The sequence below is a fragment of the Mastomys coucha genome, unplaced genomic scaffold, assembly GCF_008632895.1.
Source record: "Mastomys coucha isolate ucsf_1 unplaced genomic scaffold, UCSF_Mcou_1 pScaffold20, whole genome shotgun sequence".
NCBI lineage: Eukaryota > Metazoa > Chordata > Mammalia > Rodentia > Muridae > Mastomys > Mastomys coucha.
This window is the reverse complement of record NW_022196903.1, coordinates 60,731,925-60,743,510: the sequence shown is the minus strand read 5'-3', so window position 1 is coordinate 60,743,510 and position 11,586 is coordinate 60,731,925. Positions and strand designations below refer to the sequence as shown.

Sequence of the window (11,586 nt, the reverse complement as noted above, 5' to 3'; positions counted from 1 at the left end):
AAAGGGTGGCAGAGAAACTTTTTACATGCATGGGTAGTTAAAAGGAAGTATAAAAAGTCAGAATCGTAAAAAAAAAAAAGAAAACCAAGGTTGATAGTTTCTAGGCATTTGTGTGTGGATAGTGAACCACAGAGTGAAATGTTGAATCGTAGTATACTGTGGAACTTACACTATCTTTAGAATTTAATATATGTGCATCATATGTATTGGAAGTATATGTAAATGAGATTCTTGAAACTAATCAGTTTATTTTAAATCTCATAGAACTGGAGATCTCTCTCATATTTTTGTGCAATTTTCATCTGCCAATTTTTTTTTAAATTGTATTTTTACACACTAGGGATTTTATTATATGGGTTTGAAGTATTTTTTAATTATTTTTTGTCATAAAACTTAGTGTTACTTGGTTTCTTTTATTATTATTATTATTTATTATTATTATTATTGCAGTAGGCTTTTATGTATCCAATGCTGGCCTCAAGTTTTTTATGTAGACAAATATATCCAGTATTTCTTATCTCTCTGCTTCTACCAGTGGAGTGCTAGAATAATAGGTGTATATCACCCTGCCAAATTTATTCAGTGTTGGGAATTGAAACCGGTACTTTGTACAAGCACTCTACCAACTGAGCTACCTTCTAGCCCCATAGTTTTGTCTTACATAGAGTAATTTTCATTTTATGTGCAGAACAAGCATTAAGTCAATCATTTTCTGTTCTGACTGCTTAGGGTTCACTTAGCATGTGTAATGGATACACATATATCACATGTTTTTAATGATTAAATTGTAGAGTGTAAATCTCTTAAAATCCTATTCTCCTCCCTCATACTGTCTTCCTAAGAATTCCTTGATGCTGGCTCAGGTGCTCAACAAGGAAACATACATTCTAGTGATGACATTTAATTAATTTTAGTGGCTTTAAAGATTCTATTTTTATTATTATTTATGTGTATGTGTATGTGTGGGTTTATGCATGTGAGTGATGTATCTGTGTTGGCCCGAAGAGGGTGTCATATCCCTTGGAACTGGAGTTACAGGCCATGATGAGCCACGGGTCTTGGGTGCTGGGAACTAGACTCAGGCTGTCTGAAAGGACAGCATTGCTTCCTGCTATGTCATCCCTCCAGACTAGAAATGGCTTCGAAAAGTCAGCATTTCATACTGGTACAGTTTATAATTTTAATGATCTAATTGTATACATGGTTATTTTTTTGTAAAAATAAAGTACTAAATATTATTGAAAACTAATAATATAAATTCTTACAATAAAAATAGGTAGCATATTATCAGAAAACATTACCATGTTTTGTTATTTATTTGTTATTTGTATGACACAGTGCAATTTTATCATTTTGGTGATAATTACATTGCATTTTTTATATTTATTTATTTTGTGAAATGCGGGGCTGTGTGGATGTGTGGAGACCAGATGGTAATTTGTAGGAGTCAGTTCTCTCCTTCTACCAAGTAGGTTCTGGGTATAGAACTCAGGCTGTCAGGCTGAATGTCAGGACATTCATTGAGCCATCTTACCAGCCTTACATAGTATTTTATGCATATTTAATAGTTGGTGAGGAAAAACTGAACACATACATACATATATATATAAATTTGGAGTCTATTGTATAGAATACAGGTGCATATATTTAAAAATGAAGTTGGAATTCAGAACAGCTCAAAATGGTTTAGACATGAAAACCAATCACACAGTACTCCCATGAGCAGCTAATAAGCCATGACCCTTTTTAGATGAGTAAAAATAGACTTAATGTGTTAGGCCACTTTATAGTTACTTATTGTGGTGGATTAAACAGGAATGACCCCATAGACTCACATATTTGAGTGACTGGCCATGAGGGAGTGGCACTAGCTGAGAAGGCTTACTTGCTATGTAACAGTCTAAGTAGTCTGAATAAAAGCAATCTCCATAAGCGCATGTATTTCAATGCTTAATTGTCAGGGAGTGCCACTACTTAGAAGGATTAGGAGGTGTGGCCTTGTTGGAGTAGGAGTGGCCTTGTTGGAGGTAGTATGTTTCAGGGGATGAGAGTTCAGAAGCTTAATCCAGGCGCAGTTGGCTCTCTCCTGGCTGCTGTCTGTGGATGCAGACTTAGAAGTCTCAGCTACTTCTCCAGCAACATATCTGCCCGCAGTCTGCTATGCTTTCCACCATGAGCTGCCATGCCCATGAGCTGCCATGGTTATGATGTCTCTTCCCAGCAACAGAACACTGACTAAGACATTTATTTAACTTAAATATTTTATGCTTATAATTAATTTTATGTATTTATGAATATAGCAACTATAGGATTATTTTGTTACCTAATAAGCAAATATAGATGATGTTCTGTTACATATACAATGAAATAACAGACTTGTTTAGCTAAGCAAAAAAAATGTTTTTGAAAGAGTACCACATATAAAGTTAGTAAACAATAAATTTGGGTCTTTCTCAAATATTTGCCAATACTAAACACTGTGGGAAAAAATGCTTAAATATGGAATTTAGATTATTTCAAATTAATTTTTTTCTCTATAGATAGTTTTCTTGTAATTTTCCTTCAGTTCACAGTTTATTCAAGTAACACAGTGGCTATGCTGATTAACCCTCATTTTCAGCTTGGTTGGCTATAGATAACCTAGGAGACACACTTTGGGGTATGTTTGTGAAAGCATTGCCAGAAAGGATCAAGAGAGATCTTCCCTAAATGTGCTGGGGTCTTTAACTGAGGAAAATTGGGAAAGGAGGAAGCTAGCAGAAGGCTGGCATTCCCTGTCCCTGCTTCCTGGTGCACCTGCTGCCAGCTGAGATGTCCCAGCTGAGCTGGCCCTGCTGGGAACATTTCCCACCATCATGGTTGTATCCTCAACTATGGTCACTAGTAAGTCTTTCCTTACCTACACTGTTGCCATAGCTTCATCACAGCTGAGAAAAATAACCTCTGCAGTCAATTCTTTTTTTTTTTTAATTGTTTCAGGTTAGTTCTGAATCATGCACAATAATTATATTATTTGCGCTGGAATTTCCACCTATAAATTGAGTATGGCAGTGTATAACCTTGTGTATAACCCCCTTGGCACCAGCCAGCAACAAAAATATAAGCTCATTGAACTTTTTGTTTAGAATTGGAGATCAAGTAGATCAAAAATGATATGACGATAATTACCTGATGCTAAGGTAGTTGTCAATTTAGATACCATCCTTTTGTTTTTAAATAGATGGCAATTCTCTGTTTTAAGGTATTCCTTAAGTTGGCCCAGAATATACCTTTCCTAATTTATTTCACACTATCATCAACATAAAGGAAAGTTGAAAAAAGTTATTTCTAAAAATATTCTTACAGGCTCTAGTACAGAAATATCTATCACGCGGTATCTAGCATTCATATATTAATAACTATACTATGACTTGTGTGCTAAATATCCTTCATTGCATTCTTAAATGTTGGTTTAATTAGTTTTGGAGAATGCTATAAAGTCTGGTACTTATTTTCATAGTAGGTATTGTGGTTTAGATATGAAGTGACTTGAATGTTCATGTGTTGAACGCTTTGCTCTCCAGCTTGTTGCTCTATCAAATGGTGGGTGTGTCACAAGGAGTCTGATTTTATCAACACACTAATTAGTTATTGTGTTCCTAGTTGATGGGTAAGCAGTGGAACCATTAGGAGGTGGGGCACAGTCGCAGCCAGTATGCTGCTGTGGGGTGCCTTCGAAGGATGATGTTCTCGTTTTCCCCTCTCCTGTCTATTGCTCTTTCTTATCCATCATGGTACCAGCTGTCCCACATGACCTCATGCTCCTCATGCTCAGCCTTGCCTAGGCTCAAAGTACTGATCTGAAACCTTTGATCCTGCGAGCCATTGCAAAAAAAAAAAAAAAAATCCTCCTTTATGTGAGCATTTTCTCAGGTATTAGAACAGTGACAGTCTAACTAGTAAATATTAATTTAATTATATATTGTCATTAAAGTTTTTAAAGGTAGAAATTGGAGGGAAAGTACATGTTTGATTTTCTTATTGTTATGTTAGCAATTATGCAAAATTCTTTTGAAAAAGTCTTATTAAATTTCCATTTTTTGATGTCAATTATATGGATTTACAAAGTAATTAAAAGATGAGATACATTTTTGTTTGTTTGTTTGTTTTTGTTTGAGTCAGGGTTTCTCTGTGTAGCCCTGGCGATCCTAGAACTCACTCTGTAGACCAGGCTGGACTTGAACTCAGAAATCTGCCTGCCTCTGCCTCCTAAGTGCTGGGATTAAAGGCATGTGCCACCACTGCCTGGCTGAGATACATTTTTTTAATAGGATATTTTCTTTATTTACATTTCAAATCCCCTTTCCAGGTCTCCCTCTGGAAATCCCCTATACTATCCCCCTTCTTCCTGCCTCTATGAGGGTGCTCCCCCACCCACCCACCCACTCCTGCCTTCATGCCCTAGCATTCCCCTACACTGGGGCATCTAACCCCCACAGGACCAAGGGCTACTTCTCTCACTGATGTCCAACAAGGCCATCCCCTGCCACATACGTGGCTGGGGGGCGTGGTTGGTGGTCCAATTCCTGGGAACTCCAGGGTATCTGGCTGGCTGACACTGTTGTTCCTCTGCCTGCCCCCCTCGGATTGCAACCCCCTCAGCTCCTTCAGTGGTGAGATACATTTAACAGGCATTTACTAACTTTTCTCTGAGTTTAGAATTCATTTGCTTTTTTTTTGTTTGTTTGTTTGTTTGGTTTTTTGTTTTTAAATTTATGATCTTTTAATTAAATGGATACAAAAAAATACATGACATTTAATCAGTGTTTGACATCACTTGTGTAATTTCAGAAATGTGGCAAATTGAAGTACCTGAGTGAACCTTATTTTGTTTCAAATGCCAAGGGCCTTTAATTTGAATATATAAGAACAAACTGAGTGTCTTCTTCCAGTGTCTGAGCCTAAGAGTAACCTAAAGTCTTGATGGAGCACCAAATGACCATCCCCAGCAGGCAAGCAGAGGCAAAGGGTCCTCACCTCCAGAACCCAGTGGTTCTTATCCTGATCATACGCAGCCCTAATGCCGAGTAATGTTAACTTTTGGTCTAGCAGATTCGTCCATGCCATTCATCCACAAGAACAGCATTCCTGCCTAGTCTGTGACTCTGAGTGTGAGACCCTGACAAGGAAGGAACTGTGCCTGTGAGCAGCGACTGTGTCCAAAGACCAGCCTCATGTGGTATAGGTAGGGCAGGCCAAAGAATCGGCTTTTGTCCCAGGGTGGTGGTTGCACACAACTTTAAACCCAGCATTCGGGAGACAGGCAGATCTCGTGAGTTCAAGGCCTGCCCAGTCTATATAATGAGTTCGCATGTGTGTAAAGGGGCAGATCTGGATGTAGGCCTGGGGGAGGGCCAGGAGGTCGGCCTGGTGGTAGTCCTGGAGGTAAAAGTCATGGTGAAGGCCCTTGGATTCCTGGCATTCCAGGTGGTCTCAGGAATGGAGGAGCCTCTGAAGGTGGCCCAGGAGGAAGGTCTGTAGGTGGTCCAGGAGGCCGTAAGGGTGGTGGTCCAAGATGTGGTGGTCCTGGCATGAGAGGTGCTTGTATCTGAGAAGGAGGAATGGATTGTGGAGGAGCCTGCTGCTGTGACAAGGCAGCAGATGTGTCATCAGAGTGGGGATTTTCTTTATGCTGCTTTGGGGATTGCTTTTCTTTTTCAGAATCATCAAACTCCTTGTTGTCATCATCATCATTCTCTTCTGAAAATTCCTCCACTTCCCATCCTTCCTCAGGGATTTCCTGACCTGTCATTTGAAGCATCATGACTTGAAGAGGAGTCAGCTCCTTCATGCTCTTCTTCTTCCATAATTTCCCAGGCATAGCTGCAAGTCAGACGTTCAGACCTGACTTCTTCTACTCTACATTGTCGGGCTCACTATCATCGTGGTCCCCGAACTCATCCCTGTCATTTTCAGTGTCTGATCTGTCTGTGTCTCTGTCCTCAGGCTTATCCTGATTCATGTCCTCAGGATAGCTGTCATCTTCACTGGTGCTGGAGATGTCATCATCATCGTCCCGCTGAGCAAGTTCTGGACTATACTGCATGTCTTCATCTCGCCTCCGAAGGGGGAGATCTCGAGTAAAGGCCACTTTACAGCCATACATCTGCAGAACTTGAGGAGGAAGTGGGCCAGGTGAAGGGCCTGGCGGTTTTCTGCCAGGGGATAAACGTAGAATACCATGTCCCAGGAGAGGAAGGATGGAACTGCTTGAGCTGGAGGCCCACATGCTGAGGTTTTCTTCAGGATGGAAGGTGGCTGGGCACCAGGAAGAGGAATGTCCTGGATCAAGATGTTGGAAGGCGCAGCTGCATGTCTGGCAAAGGGATGCTCTCTACTTCCTCATGCTGAGTGTTCTTGACAGCATCAAAGTTTTGGCTTTGTTGAGCTCTCTTCTGTTCGCATTCTACTTCTAGTTTTCTCAAATTTTTGTAAATATCTGGGTTTTCTTTTTCATAAATTCGTAGAATTCGTTCAAAGGTTTCCTGCAGCGTTTTATGCTTGTCTTTCAATACTTTCTCATTCAACTGTGGCTGTTGCATTGGGTTAAACTCCATTTCATCCAATTTCTCCATGTCCCCGATAATCTGTTTGGGATCTTTCATCTTCAAAACCTCAGCTTGGACCATCATGTGCTGTCTTTTATTCTTTTGCAGTTCTTTTTTCCAGGCTTCCTTTCAGACTTAGTCTGTGGGGTTCATAAACTTCCCACTCTTGGTGGAGGATGTTGATATTGTACCATGTTGACAATTTATATGATTTACTTCTTCATTTAAAAAAAAAGAAAAAGGTTTTCAGTCCAACTAAACCAACAATGGGCAGATGTTCACATAAGAAGTTCAAAACTCTAGTAGTTCTCAGTCCCACAAGGCTGGTTGTTTCAGCTGGTCTTCTGTAGAAGCTAGAATCCTCAAGAAGTAGGTTCCAGCAGATGTACTGGCAAATAAGTACAAGAGTGAATCTTCCTTCTTCCAGCAGAGGGTGTGGCCCAGATTAAAGGTATGTGCCACCATGTCTGGATCTGGAACTTGCTATGTCCAGCAACCACATGGTGGCTCACAACCAATAATAGAATTAAAAAACTTTGTGCATCATAGTATACAAATATTCTGACCGAAGGGTGAGGTGTTAGTGGAGATCCAATTCATATGATTTGACAACTGCAAACAGTTCTAGCAGAAGGGAATATAGGAGACCATAAAAAGATGACAGATTCAGGGGTTAGTTAGGAAAGGTGTTCAGCTTGTTGGAACTGTGAAGAGCAAAGTGAGTTCTCAGAGGTCATAGTGGAGACTGGCATGTTGCTTATGACTTCATGTTAAGTCAGACAATCTCCAAGCCAACACAAAGGAATGAAGTTAGGTGTCTTTAACACATCTGTGGAGACTTTGCCTATCTCCCCAATGGATCTGTTAGATGCATCTTGCCCTTTCATTATGTTTGTTTAAAAAACATTCTTTTAGTGACTTTGCATGAAAGAAAATGATTTGGGGTGGTATTTTCAGGAAAGGTATAGAAATGAATAAAACGGGACACAGAGAAATAAAACAATGAAAGAAACTTAGAAGAATGAATGTCATAAGAAAGCAGAGAATGTCATAAGAAACAGAGTGAGTTAGGTTAACAGGGAAAATATTGCTTTAGTAGTTTAGGCTACAGAGGAGTGAAGGATGATAACAACAAAACGGCACAAAATTTGTAACAGAAACAAGTAGTGTGAGCCAGTCCAGGCCATAAACAGGGCAAAACATTTAATTTCTGATTTTTAAAAAAGACTTTTTATTATGTGTCAGTGTTTGTCTTATGTATGCATGTGTACCACATGCATGCAATGCCTGTGGAGACCACAAGAGAGTATCAGATGTCCCAGAATTAGAGGTTGTGAAAGGAAAATAGTAAGCTTTAACATTAATTAAACATGAGTGACAAGCTTGCTAAGGAAATATTAAATTATATAGGACATTCAAATTTTGTTTAATTTTGAAAATCCAAGAAGGGGTAAAAAATGAACAAAAGAGACAATTATTGTAAATGGGTGCATTTTGAAGTTCATCTTGAATGAGCTCTTGAAAGTTTTGTATAGAAATATGTATATAATTTCACAGTGAAAATATTTGATTTCTTTTTTTAAAAAAAGATTTTATTTATTTTATGTGTATGAGTACACTGTAGCTGTACAGATGGCCGTGAGCCATCATGTGGCTGCTGGAAATTAAACTCAGGACCTCTGCTCGCTCTGGCCCTGCTCGCTCTGGCCCTGCTTGCTCTGGCCCCACGTAATACACTGTTGCTGCCTTCAGACACACCAGAAGAGGGTATCAGATTTCATCATGGATGGTTGTGAGCCACCATATGGTTGCTGGGATCTGAACTCAGGACCTTTGGAAGAGCAGTCAGTGCTATTACCCGCTGAGCCATCTCACCAGCCCCCTTGATTTCTTGTGTACATAAAACATACTGCTTTTTTAAAAAATAGATTATTTATTTATTTATTTAATGTATGTGAATACACTGTTGCTCTCTTCAGACACACCAGAAGAGGTCATCAGATCCCATTACAAATGGTTGTGAGGCCCATGTGGCTGCTGGGAATTGAACTCAGGACCATCTAGAAGAGCGGTCAGTGCTCTTAACCACTAAGTCATCTCTCTAGCCCCCAACATACTGATTTTGTTTGTTTCTTTTACAGCTTATGAATCACCACTTTTCCTAAGCAAGACTGATTATTTGAAAACAAAGGGAGTGATGAAATGGGAGGGGCTGAGAAGATTTATCTGCCTGGAGGATGCAGGCAATATGCTGTTACGGAGTGCTATTTCATGGGCATCTGGGTCTTGTGCCATGGTTTAGATGGATGAGTTGATGAGTGTGGGTGAATCACATTAACAAAAGTCTGCGTGTCAAAGGCTATGATGTAAAACGTAATTACCCACAACAATGAGGTTATTTCTATGTTTGGGGGAATAATGATATTTAAGTAACAATAGAAATCACTATTTTCTAACATCTAACATTTTTGAAACATCAGCAAGACAGCTCTCTCTCTCTCTCTCTCTCTCTCTCTCTCTCTTTGTGTGTGTGTGTGCACGTGTGCATGCATGTGCGTGTGTGTGTGTGTGTGTGTGTGTCTTACAGGACCATCTTTACAGAGTGGTGTAAGTCTTGAAAGATACAGAATGTTTGATTTATTTGGTAGTAGTTAACGTGTATGAACCAGTTACTGTACAAAAGGCCTGGTGTATTCAGTGACATTGTAATTAGTAGTAATTTTACCAACTTGACATTTGCAATAATGTATATTTTTATTTAAAGAAAATTAGAATTAAGGAAAGCTGTGCTTGTGTTAAAAAGAAGCGTGTTTTCTCTGGGTTCTTTCTCTATAAACCATGGCACCCATAGGAAAGAACTGTATCTAAGCTTCCGAGTTATGCCAGGCCCTGGATAATCACTCTCCTGAGCAGCAGGTGCCTGTCTCAGCCAATGAGAGAGGGGTTTCAAAAGCAGTTTTGTGTTGAGAACAGAGTGCACTTGGTGTGGGTAGAACTCGTTTAAACACCACCAAAATTTCTGCAGATTGGTCTGCACCCACACTTTATGAACTGAAATAAGGGCTCTATATATCTGTCTAGGAATTGACTTGATGGAGACTTTATACAGCTTGTGAGGATATTTGTATACTCATACTGGTTGGAGTTTGAATTTTTATATCCATTTGAATTAAACTGATTCCATAAACCTAAAATTAATATCTATGTCTTGTAGGTGTTCTTCATTTTTTACTAGATGTTTCTGAGTGACTTAATTATTACGTTAGCATTCTTTAAACTGAACCATGGCCTGTTGAAATGATTCTAATACTCGTGTTGTTTAGGCACCTTTACAGCCCTTCCTAACGTGGACTTCCTTTGCATTGTTTTTTGAATGCTTTTCTCCATGTCTGATGCCTTTTAGTTCATATCATATGACATGTGGATAGGAAATTTTGCAATCAAGAAGTAATAATTTTAAAATTCATGTGCAGTGTGTACTAAATCAAAACTATTGTTTGACTTCACTAACAATATGTTAGAAATGAGTGAAGTAAGTTTCAGTAACTATAACAACAAAAACTGTAAGGAACGTCCTAATAAATTATTTTAGAAAACCATTGCTTATAATGTTATCATTGGAATTTATCAGTGACACCCAAAGGAAGACATGACATAATTTAAAAGACATTTTCTTGTATTGTAAGGGAGCAGGAGCATCAGAAGCAAACTTAGAAGTGTGCAAGGTGGATGAGGAATATCACCCTGACTGATTTTGAATTCCCTGTGTCTACTTCACTGTGTAGTTGGCAGTCTGATAGCCCAGGCTGTGGAAGGTGATAGCCCAGACTGTGGAAAATTATAGCTCAATTTATGGAACATGATATGCCCCACAGTGAAGGCTGATAAGAAATCTGAGGGAAACTGAAAGGCAGATGATCTTTAAGAAGTATGTGGTGTTAATTATTTCTCATACATAGCTCAAATATCAGAAAAAGAGAGGACTACATTGTATTTAGAGATTTATTTTTTGAGGCTAAATTGGTACATGAGATCTAAAGTGACGATTTTATACAAGATTTTGAATTATGAACATTCTTACTAATCCAAGTACTTATCAGAAGTCCAGTGACAATTATTCGGCTTATTTTCTAACAAGTCTTAATCCTTTTTTTTTTTTTTAAAGCTGAAATTCAACTTAGTTTCAGATTTGTTGTTCTGCTGCATTTTAGATTCATAACTTAATTAATAAACAAGAGAGTTCACAGTTGACGCAGTGAAATTGACACTTGGGTTTCTTCTACAGTATCTTCTTGACTTAAATCTTATTCATGGGCAGTTCTCCCTTAGGCACAATCGTACTTCCCCCATTAGTGGTGTTCTTTGGCAATAATTTTGGTTAAAGTTTGGCGTTCATTTTTTTCCTTTGTTGACAAATTCCTATAAAAATTCGCAAGAGCACAAGATAGCTGGCTTGTCCTTGGCATTACTAATTTGAGCATGGTGTTTCTAAGAACCATTTGGTTTGATGGGAATGACAGTGTGTCAGCTGTAAACCTTAAGGAGTGTGTTTTGCTTACAGCATCTTAGGAGTCAACCAAGGTAAAGCAAACAACCATGGAGGCCGTTGGGAGCCCTTTGCCCTCTTAGACATTGGAGGCTACCGAAGATGTGGCATATGCAGCTCACTGCCATCAATATTTATCATATAAGAAATTACAACAGAAATTTTAAAAATCTTTCTTATTTCACTCAAAAATAACAATGAGAAAAATGCTGATGTTGTTTAATGTTAGGGATTGAATGGAGAGATTTGCACATGCTGAACTAAATCCTGGACTTGAAAATGCATGCTGACATAGGCTTTTTGTTTGCTTGTTTGCTTTTTGTTTTTTAAACAAAAGAACACCACACCACATAGTGATAAAAGCAGTACTGTTTTATAGGTTTTTATTGTTGTTGTTTTTGCTTAGTTTTTGTTTTTGTTTTTGTTTTTTGGGTTTTTTTTTTTTTTTTTTTT

At 38.6% G+C, this 11,586-nt stretch overlaps 1 pseudogene; it reads right to left on the bottom strand.

Annotated features, from left to right (window-relative positions):
• Positions 1–11,586, bottom strand: part of LOC116099866 — a 45,595-nt pseudogene that overhangs the window by 4,896 nt on the left and 29,113 nt on the right.